Genomic DNA, 10,258 nt, shown 5'->3' on the forward strand with positions numbered 1-10,258 from the left:
ATCCTCTATGATGGAGATACAGCAGAAGCAGTGTTTATACATGGTTTCCTCCAGATTAAGATTTGCTGACCAGTCGTCTGGTTTTAGCTTTCTGCTGAACGACCAAGCGACCATTCAACTTATGAACAATAGACTGACCGATCAGCTCAGGCTTTTCCCATCATTCAGCAGGTGACGGGTAACCGGCAGCTCGGTTCTGGATGCTGCTGCTGCTTTTTTTCTTGTTAGTTCATCCTGGCAGATCTGAACAAATCGCCAAGTAAAAGCTCCAGGAAACAGTTTGACTTGGATCGCTCTCCACAAGGCCGGGTGACTTTGATCGGCGCCCCCCGCTGCCCGTTTGATGAGGCGGCACTTTCTGGGCTCTGCCGCCGCTCTGAGCAAACAGACGGCCGTCTCTCTTGGACGCGGTGCTAGCGAGGGCCAGACCGTCGGCTTTATTGTGACTTCAAGGTAAATGTCGGCAATCAGGAAACACGGGGCAGGACAAGATCGCTGTGTGTTGCACACGATAGATTTATGTCACACAGTTTGCACGGCATTTTAGAAATTAGTATGTTTTTTAGGCAATAATTGTCACAAAGGAGTTTTTTTTTTTTTTATTTCAGATTAGGATTTTATTTGTAATAGTAATCAGATGTTTGTGCATAACTTTCCAAAGTAGCGTAGCTGCAACTTGCTAATGCTAACATCCAACTAACGTGATAACAGAATTAGCCTTTTCCTCCCGAAGTGTCATCTCCACTCAGTCAGAATGCTGCTTCTGACCTCGTGGAGTCGAGCTGCTCTTCGTTAGATTAAATCAAACTGTTTTTTCACAATATCGTTTCCAGCAGGGTGGTGGTGGTGGTGGGCAGAACAGAAGCCTCCGACAATAATCCACCGGGATCAAGAGCTTACCGCGCCTGATTACTAACAGTGGGAAGCTGTTTAACATATTCCTGGTGATTTGATGGGTGTAACCGTGCTTTTGATGAGGAGGCTGAAACCCAGCTGGAGAAGGAATTAGCTAAAGGAAGTCCACCTGTTCTGTTCTCTGCTTTGCAAGTCACAATTCACACAACAGGTAAAGATCTTCCGTCATACGTCTCGTCAGATATCTGTCAGTTAGCTCACTGTGCTTACAAATGCCCCTCCGACACGCCAATTGCCCCCATGGGATGTTTAATGGGAATGGCTAGTGTGACGTCAAAAGTCACTTCCGGGTCCAAGGCTTCCAGCGTGCAATGTAAACACAATGGCTGTTGCCAAAGAACCGTCACTTTTTTCATGGTAACAGTGAATTTTGCTGACTTTCCAAAGTCAGTGAAGAGAGGCTTAAACCCTTACAACTCAAACCGAGTTGTAAATGTTTCTGTGGTGACAGGTGGACAAGTCTGAAATGGAAAGCACAGGCTTCAATGAAAAACAACATTCACGAGGTTGAGGTGGGTGAGTAAGTGGCTAGCTAGCATTAACACGAGGGTGTCAGTCGTCACGTCAAGCTGTGTAACTTAACTATTAATTATCTATGTTAGAATCAGGTTCTGTCTGTCTGCGGTTTGTGGACAACTTACAGTTTATTGTAGAAGTGTCATCCAGGGAAATAATTTTAAACCAAACCTCAAACACGCCATAAAGCAGAAGCAGCACACATTCAGTACAGGTTAAAAAGTAAAAGAATAACAATAATAATAAATCCCTTACAGAATATCTAATAATATCCTGCCTTGTGGGATTAATAAAGGATTATTAACTTTGGATAACTCCGCTGGTCCGTCCTGCCGGAGAGGAGGCAGTTTAAACAGTGAGAGAAGACACACAGCTGCTGCAGAGCAGCTTCAGATCCAGCGGGGGAAACGCTGCAGTTCAGCCCTGAAAAGATGTGGGACTTTATTTTGTCCTGTGCTGTTTTACACAATATTGTACTGGCCGATAGAGTTACTTTTGATGCGCCGGCGCCACGAGAGGAGCTGATGTGGAAACCAGCAGGACCTGAAGAACCGCGACTGACATGTAAATAAACTCTAAAGTTTAGCAAACGATTTATTTAATCAGTGATGTGATGCCAGCAGCCTAGAAAATAATATCAGCTAAAGGGAGATTAAATACAGACAGAGGATGTTTAGCCAAACATTTTATTTAGACTTCTATAAATTGTGTTTAATTTAAGCAGCACCGGGAGCGGGGGGCACGCCCTCGTGGACTGAGTCCCGGGTCCGCTCCGTCCTGTGTCCTGCTCGGTCCGGGGTCCTGCTCAGGACCGGGTCCGGTGCTGGGTGTGTGTCTCGGTGGGACCGTCCCGCTGTGGGGAGGAGACCTGGCTACGGTGCCGCTGCTGTCTGGCTCTGCGACATAATTAAATGAAACAATAAAAATCTGATCTATATAACGTGAGTCCGCCTCATTATTTGTAACATCAGTAAAATAATATAATGATATAATATCGGAGGAAAGCAGTAGTAGGATATGGTTTTGTTGACATCGTTTCTGTTGTTACAACATGGGACACAGCACTGCACCATCGCGCCTTTGGACACGGAAGTGACGTATTCAGCTTCGATGACGTAGCTACTAGCCATCCCTATTAAGATGACACTTTACATAATTAATGCCTTCGCTACGCTAATTAGCGCCCACTTAGCGCCGCAGCTCCAGAGATGTGAAAATAGGTGCAAAGCTAGTGTGAGCGTGGTTCCACACCACGCCTGCAAAGGATAATGGGAGAAAGAAATGAGGATTGTTTTTAAGCTTTGTTCATGCTTCAAAACACTTGAGTGTTTATTCCCAACGAATGAATTATCTCTCCTTTACATGTATCAGTGCTGACAGCAGTGAGCAGCAGCAGCGTCAGCCCCTGGAGAACAGCAGAGTCCCCTCAGAAACCCCAAACCTCTGCCTTCACCAGCAGCAGCTCACCTGTGGGCTTTTCAGGGTGTGTTTTACACCGTAGCCCGCCTCAGCTTCTTGGTTCTGTCGGGCCTCCGTCTCTCTTCAGACTTCCTCTTACATTGACGCCCTGAGGAGGACGGAGCCGGGACCAAGTTCTTGTTGTGGATTCTGGCCCTGGTGGATCTGAGGCTGTAGGTGGGCGCAGCAGGGCCCGGGCCTTCATCGTGGCCTCTGGTTGAGGTGTCTGTGAGGCCAGAGGTGGATGGTGACCCTTCTAGAGGTTTGTCCAGGTCACACCTCAGCCTCTTCGTCTCCCGGGGTTCCAGCTCATGGTCGCAGCTTTCGTCCCGTTTCCGTTTGGAGCCGAGCCCCGAGTTCTCTTGAACCTCATCTTCACCCTGTGACTCTTGTTCCTCATCAGAGTAACTACTTTTCAGGGAGTATACATCATCCTCGTCGTAGTCATATAGGAGGAAGCTGGTTTCCTCGTCTGAGATGGAGCCAAACTCATTTTCCACCCCTTCGACATCCAGAAGGACGACTGGAATGTCTCTTTCCACTGCAGCCTGGGTGACCACTGCCACCGCCCTCGGATTCCGGGGACCAGGATCCCCCTCCTCTCGTTGAGCAATGACGTTACCCGACCCGTCTCCCGCTTCAACCAAAAAGTGCCGCCGGGGTCCAACTAGGAAGAGAGAGAAATATCAGTTAACACATGAGGATCTTAGAACATTTGTCTCTGATTTCTGAAAGTCATTCAGGTAGTTTGACTAAAGTTCAGTAAACTCTAAAAGTTATCAGAAAGTGAGTAAAAGTGGAAGAGATACTCCAAGTAATTGTAACTAATCAGGAGCAGATTTGGCTCATGTAATGTTAAAGGGGCTGTATCATGCAAAATTCACTGTTTGTATGTTTTAACCTTGTTATATAGCTATGTACTCACCAAAAACACCCCCAAACCTTTTTTTTCCTTCGTTCCTGTGTGTTTGAGCTTTGCTCGTGTTTCTGCTGCTCAGAGAGGCAGCCCCTCCCACACCCGTTAAAACGCTCTGTTTCCCACGAGACGGAGTGAGCAGCACAGCGGCAGCAGAGAGAGGAGAGGGACGTGGAGACGACAATTAGCATCACTGTAATGGTGCATTCACACCGGACGCGTCGCGAGCGTCGTCGACGCTTGGGACGCCTCGAAGCTGACGCTTGTGACGCTTCAAGCACGACGCTTGACACCAGGTGGTCACAAAGCTCGCAACGCTCTTGACACGCGTCAGTTTATTGGTGCGCGGGAGGCTGATTTCTGTTTCCAGCTATGGCGGATCGCATCAGGAGAGCGGCTTGGCTTTATTTTTTTAAATAAAGCTAGACCGCGTCGACGTCGGAAAAGTGGCTATTGGCTGCTCTGCTCCTCTCTGCTCTGACTGCAGCGGGGAGCGCTGCTGAGACTGACCGCTGTGACAGCTTTGGGACGGGGGAGGGGCTCACGCAGCACCCGCTGCTCATTGACGATAGCAACGAGACGTCCTGTCACGTCTCCAGAACACCAGAGAAGGTTGCTAGATTTGTCACTAGTTGCTTTTGACAAAAAAATTGTCGCCAAGAGCCTTTGGAAAGTCGCCAGATTTAACGAGAAAGTCATCAAGTTAGCAACACTGGCTGGCCCGCATCGGTCGTTGGATCACTCGTAGCAGCGGAGGGATCGTCTCTGATTGGTTGACGCTCAGCGGCAGCGCGTCGAAAGTTCAGTTTTCCCAACTCTCAAAAAGCAACGCTCACGACGCTCCTGACGCCGGGGACGCGGGTCGTGGGCGTCGACGCTCGAAACGCTCAAAGCGACGCTCATGACGCTCCTGACGCGCCGCCCCGCCGCTCCACGACGCTCGTCCACCATAGACTTTGCATAGAAAAGCGCCGCTTGTGACGCGTCCGGTGTGAATGCACCATAAGTGTATTAAAACCTTCACAAGTTGAAAGTCAACATACATAACCTCCTTTGTGGAGGAAATAAGTTCCACCTGTTCAACAAGCAGAAATGTGCATCATATGTTAGCATAAACAGCGACGTTTCCACAGCCAGGTTTTACACAACCACACATGCTTGTTAAGCTAACGTTGAAAACACGCGAAAAGAAAGCTGTCTCCGTGAAGTCAGCTCATCCTAGTTTGCCATGAATCTTAAAATTTTACCCCCCATATTAAAGTGTAACAAAATTATCCATGTCAATTTTAGTAGATATTGAATACACATGTTTCAATTAAATATATTGATTTTTATGTTTTCTTTGCAATTTTATACACTTGGATAATGTTCAGCAGTGCTAATAAAGTCAGAGAGTGTTAATTTCCAACAGTGTTGAATTTTTTCCCGTGGGGGGGGGGCTGGGCTATCAGCCAATTAATCAGCTAATTTTTCCTGCTCCGAACTATCGTTATTATATCAGCCTCTAAAAATCCACTATCGGTCAACCTCAAGTGAGTTTCTCACCCCACTGCGCAATGTGACATTGAAACAACGTCTAATTAATGTAATTTTTTTACCTCCAAATCAGATCTGCTGTAGGTGCAGGATGAAAGTTTTTATTACGTCTTTTTTGGACGTCATATGGAGGTCCGAATCTGACGCCGTACCGACCGCCAATGCAGAGTTGGTTTTAGTTAAACTGAGCAGTATAGCAGCAAAAGTGCAGAAAATTATAAATTAAATTGACCACCCTCTAACCACTGGGCTTGCAGTCTGAGGCTCAGGAATAGTCTTTCAGTCATTTCATCAAGCTCTGTTGAAAAATGATACATACATTGGAAACGAACGGAAACTCCGGACATGAGCTTTAAGCCAGAGTGGAGCTGAGGGACGCGCTGCTGACTGATTGCCTGGACTCACCTGCGTAAGAGATTGCAAAGAAGAGGGATCCCCTGCACATCGTGGCTTCAATCCGACTGGAGGAGGTTCTCCTAATCCACTGGTAGGATTACACAATCCACACAATCACTGGATAAGAGCTCCAATGCGCGCCATCGAATGTTAACTCGCAAGCTTGCGTCAATTAACCCGCAGAGTGTCCTGTAAAAAAACTCCAGAACTGAACTTGGTGAACTTGATTACTATTTTGTTTGGATCTTTATATTTTGTGTTTGAGTCTTGCTTCAATACAAAGAGAAGTTTGCACTGCACTGTTGCATAGTTTATTTCATATTGACTCCTGGACAAAGTTTTTTTTTACATTGAAATGTCTCTTTTGCTGTAGCATTTATGTTGGGAAGGTCACTTCCCTACAGCGAGCCGGCTGGTAAAAGGGTTACATTTCAACTGACATATTTCCGCAAAATTTTTAGAAGTCATGATTTTAAAATACTGACGATTACATATACATCTAAAAAATGTTGATTTTCAATGTTGAATCCACAGTGAGTTTACGACAACTTCAACCATTTAGTGTCAACGTTGTTTTGACGTTGAGTTAACATTTCCCTTCAAGTGACATTATTTCAACTAAATGTCAATGTTTAAGGTTGGTTGAATGCCAGCTGGGTCATTATGACATCAAAAAAGGTCCAATAATGACGTCTGAATCTTGGGCCTATTTTGTACGTCCTGCTGACGTCAAGATTTGGTCCTTCACAGATGTCCAGATCAGGTACAAATGTGAACGTCAATGTCACGTCTAAATGAGGTCCAATACTGACGTCTGAATCTTGGATCCACGTCTTCCTCAGATGTTTGGTGGGAACGGCCTGATGAACAGTTGATATGACTGTTCCCTTTACTCATCATGACAATAGTGGAAACAAAGTTTAACCCCAACAAACCCCTTTGATATGATTTTATCGCGTGTGCGTGTGTGTGTGTGTGATTCTCACCAAGTCCCTCTCAGCTGTATTAAGTAGATTCTTCAGCACCATGGACAGCTCTATCAGTCCTTTTCCACTGGTTCCTTCTCAGTCTTCCTCCACTCGGTTCTCTTTGTTCGGCCTTGGCCCCGGTCGCTTTCCATCATACAGAGTACCGACTTGGTGTGGGTGGAGTCGTCATAGCAACGCAACATGAAACTCGAGTTTTTATGAAACAAACAACTCTGACTGACAAGGAGGCTACAGTGAACCTGCAGCTCGGTCTGATGGATTTCCCAGAAGATCAATGAATATGGAGATCTATATTGAGTCTTTTTACTCTGTGAGCGTGTCGGCTCGTTGGTCAAGGAGGATGATTCTCACTTAGGGTATGAGAGGTCCTGGGTTCAATTCCCGGACGAGCCCTTCAACTGTCATTACTCTCTCTTACCAGTGGTTTTCAGGTTTGGTCAAAGAAGAAGTCTGTCCACCAGAGGAAAGTAATCGGATTACTGTAGTCTTCAAGTGAGGAACCCTGTGGGACAGGAGGACACCCAGTCATGGAGTTTGGACATTTAAAGAGCAGCTGCCGCCTTTTTCATTCCACTCTGACTGAAGGAGTCCTGCTGCTCAGACTTCATGATAACACTGCTGTATTAGTTGTGTTTCAGGAGGAGGCCAGAGGGGGGCGCTAAGAAAGGCCATGGAGAGGATTGTGGAGGAGCAGCAGCAGGTCAGCTGACTGACAGCAGAGAGAAAAGTCTCATGTCCACAAAGAATCAAGGCCTTTCTCTGAAGCAGCTGTCTGCTCCAGTCATTTGAATCCAGGCTGAATTGTTGTCAACACAGCTGTCAACAGAGCAGGAAACAGATCAGGAAGAAAGTAGGAACAGAGCAGCAGACAGACCACCAAGAAAAGATCCAGGAGAGTCCAGGAAGAGCCGGATTTTCATCCTCTGCTTCTCAACAAATAAACCATCAACTAAAGAGAAACTAGCCTGACTGGAAACTCTGTTTCCTGCTCTGTTGGTTCACTGCTGCTCCACCTGTGGAGTCCTGATGACAACTGGAAAACTCTCTTTACTGCTGCGACGCCAAACAACTGCTGACTGCGGCTGTTTCTAACTAAATATTGATCAAAATAGAGTTTTTATGAACAAAGAGGACAAATGAATCTGGACTGTTTCAAAGATTGTGTCTAAGATCTGTGTCTTAGTAGTTTGATCATTTTTACTGAGCTGCTAAACAATTAGAAATCATTGAAAGTTGAGGATTGAATTTAAAATGTGATTGAGAGGAATGAAAAACTTCACCAAGCAGAGAATTACATGACTGAACAATTCATCATTTTTCTTCTGCAGTCCGTCCAAAAGTTCTCCTGTTTTCTGTCACATGACTCAGAAATGAAGAGATTTAGTCTGGAATCACTTTGAAAATCAAAGCAGATTGTATCTGAGAGCATGAGAAGAACATCTGGACAGTTGTTTCTACACCAGTCTCACAGAAGCAGCAGATGTTGTTGATCTGAAAACGTTTTCTGAGTGGTTCTTTGGATAAATCTCCTTCAGGATGGTGAAATGAGGGAGAGCAGCAGGGCTGAACGCTGAAGATCTACTGATGCTCCATGGTTCCATGCTGGACTCTCACAGCTCTTCACACTGCACCACTGACACTCAGCAGCTCTTCTGCTGCTTCCTCTGTCACTCAGTGCTGGAAGAAGCTCTGCTCTCAGTAGATCTTCAGGACTCACAGCCTCCTCTCTGCTCTCAGTAGCTGCAGAGAGATGAGAGGTGGTGGTCAGAGTGTGTGAAGCAGTGAGGACTTCAGTCCTGTTCAGAGCAGCAGTCAGCAGCTCAGAGCTCATGAAGGACCACCACTGTCAGACCAACACAACAAGCCTGTGGCTCCTCTGATTGGCTGACTGTGTGTCCTCTGCTGCCCAATCCTGAAGCTGTTCAGCATTCTCCTCTCACAGCCAGTGTTGCCAACTCCCCAGGAAGGAAAGTTGCTATTGGCTGTCCTAAAAGTCGCTAGAAGTCGCTAGATGACGTCATCACCTAATTAGCATAATTTGACAATTTGCATGTAATTGTAATGGATACTGTAGGAGAGAGGAATAACGTCGTGGGAGAAGCAAAAAGTGAGCTAAAAACACCCTAAATATGTTTAGAACTACAAATGAACTGACAAAAGTGTGACAGTGAAGAAACATTTACATGTTCATCCCGCTCTGTGACCCAAGACGGGAGCAGTGGCGGATTTGCGTACACTCGATTCATTTGAAGTGTGGAGGAGTGGCGTGGGTCTCCTCTCTGCTCTGACTGCAGCAGGGAGCGCTGCTGAGACTGACCGCTTGTGAGTGCTTTGGGACGGGGGAGGGGCTCACGGCAGCACCCGCTGCTCATTGAGGACAGCAACGAGACGTCCTGTCACGTCTCCAGAGCACCAGAAAAAAGTCACTAAATTTGTCGCTCGTCGCTTTTTTGAAAAAAGTCGCTAGAGGGGTCTGAAAAGCCGCTAAATATAGCGACAAAGTCGCTAAGTTGGCAACACTGCTCACAGCCTCACTGAGAGTCAAACACTGGATCTTTGTTCTCACACTGACTGTGTTTAGTCCAAACCTGCTGAAAGCAGCATGGACTCACTCCAACCATCTACTGACCTCAGAGTCTGCAGGCTGCAGTCTGGACTCTGCTGGAGAGCAACCAGCTGCTGCACATCTGGAGACTGCAGCTGGTTCCAATCCAGGTGGAGCTCCTTCAGGTGGGAGGGGTTGGACTTCAGAGCTGAGGCCACAGAAGAACAGCTGATCTCTGACAAACTGCAGCTGCTCAACCTGAATAAAGAGAGAAAGCAGCAGAATCGATGAGGAGGAACCAATCAGATGTATTGATGGAGAAATGAGCAGCTCCACATTACTGAGTCCTGATCAATGAGCTGTTCTGTTGTTGTGGATCTTCATCACACATAACATTCACACTCCTCCTCATGTCCACACACAGCAGTCAGCTGCTGCTGAGCTCAGTCCACTCTCTCACTGCAGGATCAGAGTCTCGGATCAAAGCTGCTGACAAACATTTCTCCTTCTACAACAGGAACAGACAGTCAACTGACCTCAGAGTCTGCAGACCACAGAGTGGACTCTGCAGAAAACCACACAGCTGAGAAACTCCTGAATCCTGCAGAGGGTTCCAGCTCAGGTCCAGATGTTGCAGATGTTTCTGGAGGGAGGGGTTGGACTTCAGAGCTGAGGCCACAGAAGAACAGCTGATCTCTGACAAACTGCAGTACTCCAACCTGAATAAAGAGAGAAAGAAGTGAGATTAGAGGACAGAGTTTGATGTTGAAGTGACTGAGAGCTGAAGAAGGTTCAGACTGGAAGAGTTTAGAAATGTAAAGTCCAAACAGCTGAAGCCTCCAGGAGGAGAAGAGCTCTCATCAACATGCTGCAGAGCTCAGTCCACTCTCTGTCCACACTACATCTGGAATCCTCCTGATCTCCTCTCAGTCCTTTGCCTCCAACAGATTCTCCCTTCAGACAGTGAACTGACCTCAGAGTCTCCAG

The 10,258-nt window shown here is 46.7% G+C and overlaps 1 long non-coding RNA gene across 1 annotated transcript; it reads right to left on the reverse strand.

The window, feature by feature from the left end:
- Positions 1-8,408: 8,408 nt before the first annotated feature.
- Positions 8,409-9,844, reverse strand: LOC115384176 (uncharacterized). The gene is made up of 4 exons (XR_003930841.1): positions 9,804-9,844; positions 9,674-9,678; positions 9,356-9,520; positions 8,409-8,466 (listed from the first exon to the last, which is right to left on the reverse strand). It is a non-coding gene; the product is annotated as an uncharacterized LOC115384176 (long non-coding RNA).
- Positions 9,845-10,258: the final 414 nt, after the last annotated feature.

This window comes from Salarias fasciatus, assembly GCF_902148845.1.
Source record: "Salarias fasciatus chromosome 23 unlocalized genomic scaffold, fSalaFa1.1 super_scaffold_20, whole genome shotgun sequence".
Lineage (NCBI taxonomy): Eukaryota > Metazoa > Chordata > Actinopteri > Blenniiformes > Blenniidae > Salarias > Salarias fasciatus.